This window comes from Biomphalaria glabrata, chromosome 4, assembly GCF_947242115.1.
Source record: "Biomphalaria glabrata chromosome 4, xgBioGlab47.1, whole genome shotgun sequence".
Classification (NCBI taxonomy): Eukaryota; Metazoa; Mollusca; class Gastropoda; family Planorbidae; genus Biomphalaria; species Biomphalaria glabrata.
The window spans coordinates 40,119,554-40,127,248 of NC_074714.1; the positions used below are offsets into that span (position 1 = coordinate 40,119,554).

Genomic DNA, 7,695 nt, shown 5'->3' on the forward strand with positions numbered 1-7,695 from the left:
AAGGGAGCGAACTATTTAGCCGATCCAGCAGACAAGCCAGCAGGTGTAGGAAGGTCAAGGCACTTGAATATTACAAACTAACTTCAGTTTACTTGAATACTCGTTTGAATATTTTATAACACATCTTGAAACAAAAAAAAAGTTACAGACGTTAACAAAAACATTTTTCAAGACTCTAGAACGAAATCAAACAATACAATTAGCATAAATAAAAGACAAGAAAAGACTGTAAGATATGTATGCCAAACTAGTGGAGACTTGGCAGGAGTTAGTTCATACTTTATGAAAACTCGTTCCCGTGTACTTTATACAATGGCACACACACAATGCTGACGGGTGACAGCACGGTTATTGGTGTTGATATTCTTACGGGGGGTGCATCGAAGAATGCTTACAATGAGTTTCTCTTTACATAATTTATATTCAAACCATTCTCCTTAGTGTATTTTGTTATATTTATTTTTTTCCTTTGTTCATTTTACTTTGTTTATAACTACATTACATAGTTCCTGCTGTCTCGCGAGCAGAGGCGTAGTCAGCAAAACGTGCGCCCGGGGCAAGGTACTTTATTGGCGCCCCCTCCTCCATTTACCATGAACATATTTGGGCGCCTCTCTTAAAGTGGAGTCCCCCTGAGGTTGGTCCCCGCGACATTAAGCCCCCCCCCCCCTTGACCCCCCTCACTACGCCTCTGCTCGTGCGACAACGCGTGCACTCAGAAAATGAATATTCAAATTAACGGTCCAGCTCTCTACCTAGACCGCGAGCTCTTCTAAAGACTAGGAATTACTATTGATATCATCTTAGATGTTTCAGAAAAGAGAAACCCAAAGTTGCAATCCTTAATGTCTAACAGCTCTACTGCTGAGTTTGTTGTCAAATTGGTCTGTATTACTATCATCCTGAAACTTCGTTTGGGTCAGGGCTACAGAGGGTCAATTCCTCTCTTATTTTTAAAGTCCTGTAAAGACACCTTGAAGTTTAGCGAAGATCGTGTGATTTTCCATACCTCAATAGCAAGCAGCATCCTCTAATTGTTGAAATTCTTCAAGTGTGGAGCTGCAAAGAGAAAAATACAACCTTCCCGCTTCAATCTCAAATGCTTCAAAGATTTCGTCAGACAGATAACTCTGGTACTTTCCTTGGGGACTGGATACATTATAGTTCATTATCCATTAAATTAATGGGTTTTAGTTATGACGCCTCTTCCCCACCTGAGACTTCTTTTCCATAGGACAGTTGTACACCTCTGTAGTTCAAGGTCGGATCACGACCTAATTACCTCAACTGGATTATTCTAACCAAGGTGAGGCATAAAAAGCCAGGACACATTTACTCACACACACACTAAAGTGTAAAAGAAAAGATTGAAGAGCTCTAACAATGGAGAAACAAACGATGTCTTATGTAACTCATGAATAGATCATAGGATGACAGGGGACATAACTCACTCGTAAATGTGAAACATTAATAAGATATTACCGGCCTTAGAGACAAAAAAGATATTTCTTAAAAGTGTTAGTCAATTTGTATACCCTACCCACATAGAGTATATATCTCTCTCTTTCTGTTCTCTGTCTCTGATTCTCTCTCTCTCTCTCTCTCTCTTTCTCTTACAATTTCTGTCTCTATTTCTCTATTTCTCTCTCATTCTTTCACTCTATGTCTCTCTCTCTCTTTCTAACTTTTCTCATCTCTGTAAATATTTCTTTCTGTCTCTTTTTTTCTTTATCTTTTCTGTCTTTTTTTCTCTCTTTATTCTATTCCTTATCTCATTCATTCTCTCTATATCTTTCTCTCTCTCTCTCTCTTTCCAAACTCTACTGTTTTCGTCTCTCTAAAAATCTCTTTCTTTCTCTTTTTTTCCCCTTTGTCTTTCATTCATTTTCTCTTTCTCTCTTTTTCTCCCTCTTTCTCTTATTTTCTCTCGTTCTCTTTCTTTCTATTTGTATTTCCTTCTCTCTCTCTCCCTCTCTCCCTCTCTCTTTCTCTTTCTGTTGGCCTTAAATTCCTCCTGTCAATATCGTATGAACCATATCTAAGATTTCCATTAAATAAATTGATCGATAATAAATCTATTGTAACAAATTCTGATCGTAATGTATCAACTTCAAGATGGCTACCTAGCCAAAATGCTTTAACGGAAGAGAATTTATCGACAATAGCCATTTCCGGTTTCTTGGTCCGAGATTTCTGCATGATGTCGATTTCTAAAATTGGACTTAAACGATCTCTTGATCACTGAGCGAGCTGTTTATTCAGACGAAGATAATCTCCATGATAACAGATAAGGTGACGATGACCTCCACTTTTTAGAAAGTATCTCTGCACTTTTCCGGCCGGCCGGAAATCTATCGGCTTCATTCAATAATATCTGCATGTTAAATAATACATACATCGTAGAAGACAAAATGATGACACAACAGACAATACAATATTTTGGTGTGGACAAAGTGGGCCTATAAATATCCAGTGTTGTGAACTGTCCAGTCAATATCGATAAAAATCTATCCAAAGAAGAAACACACACACACACACACACACACACACACATGACAATAACAACGTTGACGATGTTAAGCATGATTGATTTTCTCTTTTAATCTTGACGAAGACACTCCAGGGGTCAATCATCAGCTACAAAGATCAATGCTGAGGTGTGATTATTATGTTAAGCCGCTCCCCCCTTCCCTTTAGTCCAATATCGTTTTATCACACTCACCCCCCCCCCACACACACACACATTGTAACACCTTTGTCCCTCACCGCTAAACCCACACATTCCAATAGTTCTTTGGATAATTACACTCAATTTCACACACACCCTTTTTTTTTCAAAGACACACACACACACAAATTCTTATCGTTGGACACAAGGGACGTCATATAATTGTCAGTAGGGACCTTAGACATTGCTAAACTTTACAGCCGGCTAGGGCCTCCGGTTGGTGGGGGGGGGGGGGCGGGCTCACAATATTGTTTTAGACAAGAAATAACGAAACTGTATTGGTTGGTGTTGGAATCACTAGGTTACAAAAAATGTAATTTTAGTTTTTCGAAGTTTATTTTTTTTTTTCTATTTTATTTTGGGTCACCAAGTTCACTTCGCCTAGGTCCTCAGATTACCTAAGGTCGGCCCTGCTGTAATGTTTGTATAAATTTTCAAGAAATAAATCTAGGTGCAATACTGAGAAACAAAAGAGTGTTACCCCCATGAGCCATAAGACAGTTCCCTTGAAAAGGTTAGCGTGGCGTTTAGCACTTCTCTCTCAAACTCCATTTTTTTCAACTGTTCGCACCAGTTTTGTTTTTTTTTTGTTTTGTTTAATTTAAGCAATAGCGGAGGTGACAATAACATATACACAAAGATAGCGCCCTCGGCAACCATGATAAAATTAACATTTATTAATTTTGCAACGGGGCGTCTTGACCTTAATGTCTTTGTTCAATGCACTGTTAAAAAATTTCTTTACATATTTGATAGCTCTACGTGTCTGTATTTTAGAACAGATAGACAGACTTCGTGAAAAGTAAAAATAAATTATTTTTTTTGGCTTTTTATTCATTTATTATGGATTTTCTGGCTTTTATATGTTTACCCTAGCAACGCAAATAAACATTTTGTTTGGAACTTGCCTAAGCTACTTGCGATCATTGAAGAAGCAAAAAGAAACAAAATGCCTGATCTAAATAAAAGATCATTACCCCCCCCTCCCCCCCCCCCAAAAAAAAAAAACTTACGAGAAGATAAAGGTATTACTAACGAAGTACTTAAGGGTTACTACAGCCATCAAGGATGACCACTGTAGCAATCGAACACCATACAGTCGCCTTGACCCTCGCACTCTAGCATTTCCTTAACGACCACAGGTTTGAGAGATCGTTTGCTAGAGTTTATCGTCTTAAGTCTATGCGTTATTATCATTCCCTGGTGTATTTGTTTTCTTTATTAGTATTAGTATTATTATTATACTACCGTGAATGTGTATGTATGGACATTAATGTGTCTGTGAGTGTGTGTTCCTGGTTGTATATAGTTGTTTGCGCCACAAAATCCTCGGCGCCCTAGATACCGAAGATAGTCTGACTTCTGGTTCAATGTTACTAGCTCGAGGGAGCAATGACTTCGAAGTCATGCGGGACGAATAGCTCCCCCTCCCCCCTTTTCCCCGGTGTCCCCGTGAACTGCAATTCTACCACCACCACTATCCCCCTTTGTCCCCCCCCCTTCAGAGTTTCATAACTTAGTGCCGGTAAGTCGATGGTAAGTAGCACGCACAAGGCAGGGAGGAGGGTTTCACTTGATAGGTACTAATGTCTGCTTCAGTGTAAACTGTCCAATAGTGCGGGCAATTAGTCACCTTATGACTGGGAGAAGATGGTGACGTACTGGGCTACGTCACAGAGTCGGTACACCAGTACCTGGACTCAAATGTGGGATTGGGAGGGGGCGGAGGAGTTGTCTCAACTGACCGGAAGCCTTTTTGAACGAAAAATTATCCCTATGAAAATGTGACTCCCTTTCATTATACCTTTCTTTGTTCATTTCTCTCTGTCTCTTTTTCTATCTCTCTCACTCTCTTTCTCTCTCTCTCCCTCTTTCTCTCTCTCCCTCTCTTTCTTTCTCTCTCTCTCCTTCTTTCTCTCTCTCTCTCCCTCTTTCTCTCTCCCTATTTCTCTCTCTTTTTCTCGCTATCCCTCTCTTTCTCCACTCTCTTCCCCCCTCTCTCACTCTCTTTCTTTCTCTCTCTCTCCTTGTTTCTCTTTCTCCCTATTTCTCTCTCTCTTTCTCTTTCTCTCCCTCTCTTTCTCCCCTCTCTTTCCCTTTCTCTCTCTCTCTCTTTCTCCCCCCGCTCTGTCTCTTTTAAGTCTTTGATGCATATATCAGAATCACCATTTTCTAAACTTTAAACGAATTCAGGTGAACTAAAAAATAATAACGCACTATATCAACCTGTATTTATTTGGCAAATTAATCAACATCTTTGACCTCAAGATTTGGATGATTTAAAAAAAAAAAAAAGAATACGGTAAAATGCTTTCTTCTCTATGACGTTGTAAAACTAAATAAGAGAACTAGCTGACCCCACTGAATTGACCTTATGGGAAAGCGCTTGGTGGAGACAGCCAACAGTTTGTCACGTTCAAAGGAAATGTCCAGCGTCGAGAATCTATTCTTCCATTAATTTCAGCACGACGTTAATTCACAAGGCGACTTCTGGAATCTCACGAGAGTTCCCGTTTCTGCTACTTAACTTCCAAGCCTGGTCCACTAACACAGTGACCCAGAGGAGGTCATTTATCCTAGATCGTTAAAGTTATCTAAAGATGTACATTTAGGAAACAGATCAGGATTACCTATATATATGTATGAATACTACGCAGAAACTGTCTATAAATGCCAATGCTTTTTTTTTTTAGAGTCAATATGAAATAAAAATTACTAGTTAATGTCATTGAAAGAAAAGAAAAATAACAAAATTACAAAGAAAAATTTTTTTATCCCACAAACTCAAAGGCGGCCCCCATCGGACCCACCAATTAGCAAAAAATATTTTATTATGATTTTTTTTTAATTATCTTAAGTACTAGAATTTCAAAGAATCAAATCACTTTTAAAGTTGAAAACAAACTGAATAAATTAGACAGTATGAAGAGTCCTTTAGACCTTTTGGCAAGGAAACTGAATGTAATATACCAGAAGAGAGATTTTAAATAATCTTTTGATAATGCTCTTTTTTTTTTAAAAAATGAACATCCTATTATCGACAATGAGATTTCTGCTTGTTGAGTATCGACACCTTTCACGACAACATGCGTTGAATGGACCAGTGAAGATCTCTTTCTAGATGTAATGTACATTAAATTTACGTACAAATGTTAAAGTTTAAGCAAAGATTACATAATCTATCAATAAAATGTCTAGATGTAGAATCTATGTCTATACTAGATCTAGAATTCTTCTTCTAGGCTCTAGTACTCTAGTAGGTCTACTATCTAGACTTCTAGACTAGATAGGCCTATAGCCTAGATCTATACTCTACAGATAGCATAGAATCTTAATCCTTTTTTTTTCCCAAATTTATAGCCAAATTTAAATCTATTTCATTATTTACGTGGAAAATAGAAAATTGAAGATAGTATTTTTAACTAACACCAGTATCCTGTGTTATCTTATCTTATCTTATATAATACAGACGTTACTTCAAAAAAGAAGATGATTACGTCCTACGCGTCATGCATTTAGTCATGCATATTAACCAATGACTTAAATTCTGCCAAGTCAGATTATTTGCAGACGATTGCATAATATATAGAACAATAAAAACAACACAAGACACAGATATTTTACAAAGAGAATTAGATGAATTACAGAAATGGGAATCAAATTGGAGCATGTCTTTCCACCCAGAAAAATGTCAGTTGTTAAGAGTAACAAAAAAACTAAAACAAATTAATTCCACTTATCTTATTCATGGCAAACCAGTATCACAGACTAAAAACGCAAAATACCTAGGTGTTATAATAAATGAAAAACTATCATGGAATCCACATATTGATGAAACTACAAAAAAATCAAACAAAGCATTAGGATTTATTAAAAGAAAGGTCAATAATAGAATATGCATCCTCCGTTTGGGACCCCTCAACTCAAGAAAACATTAAGAAACTGGAACAGACACAAAATAGAGCAGTGAGATTCATAACAAACGAATATTCACATTTGACTAGAGTAACACCTTTAATAAAATCACTAAATTTAGAAAGCCTTCAGGGCAGAAGACTCAAAAGGAAAGTAGCAATCATACATAAAACACTGAACCATTATCTTCAAATACAAAAACAGAATTTAATAAAATACTCTGAAAGACACAAAGATAAAGGCACATTCCTCGTCCCATATGATATGACAAATTTGTACAAATACTCCTTCTTCCCTAGTGCTATTAGAGCATGGAATGGGTTGCCTGAGCTAGCCAGGAAAACCAGTGACTTGGCAGAATTTAAGTCATTGGTTAATATGCATGACTGAATGCATGACGCGTAGGACGTAATTATCTTCTTTTTTGAAGTAACGTCTTTATTATATAAGATAAGATAAGATCCAAGACTTCTATGCCCTAAAGCGGTCACCTTGACAAATCATGTGGGTTACTACTGAAAATGAACATAAGACTAATAGCACACGCAATGTTCGAAGCATCGGTGGTCTAGTGGTAGAATACTCGCCTGCCACGCGGGTGACCCGGGTTCGAGTCCCGGTCGATGCAATTTTTATAAATTTTTTTGTGGATGTTCTATTTTTAATTTATATTAAAATTGCTTTTTAATGGTTTGAAACTGAAGTTATCTAGATAATCTTTTAGCTTCATGTTATGTAAGTTTTATATCTAACTATTAAACTATCTAACTATCTATCATAATTAAAATTAGAATCAATTCAGAAACGTAACAATTGGCTAAAGCTATTTATATTATTACTAAAAAAAATTAATCAGTCACCGATAGCTGATATCACTATAGCGTCAATAAGGGTTTAGCTACAAAGTGGATTCCAATAAGGCCTCCAATAAAAGTACTAGCATCAATCAGGATGTCATCGAAAACTTTGACAAAATTCGCGACAGGGAACACCTGGTGTAATGCTGTCTTAGTACATCACATGACAAGCACATGATCAAGACGTAAAATGAA

General features: G+C 37.1%; 1 non-coding gene across 1 annotated transcript; it reads left to right on the forward strand.

Annotated features, from left to right (window-relative positions):
* Positions 1-7,200: 7,200 nt before the first annotated feature.
* Positions 7,201-7,271, forward strand: Trnag-gcc (transfer RNA glycine (anticodon GCC)). Its single transcript has one exon. It is a non-coding gene; the product is annotated as a tRNA-Gly (tRNA).
* Positions 7,272-7,695: the final 424 nt, after the last annotated feature.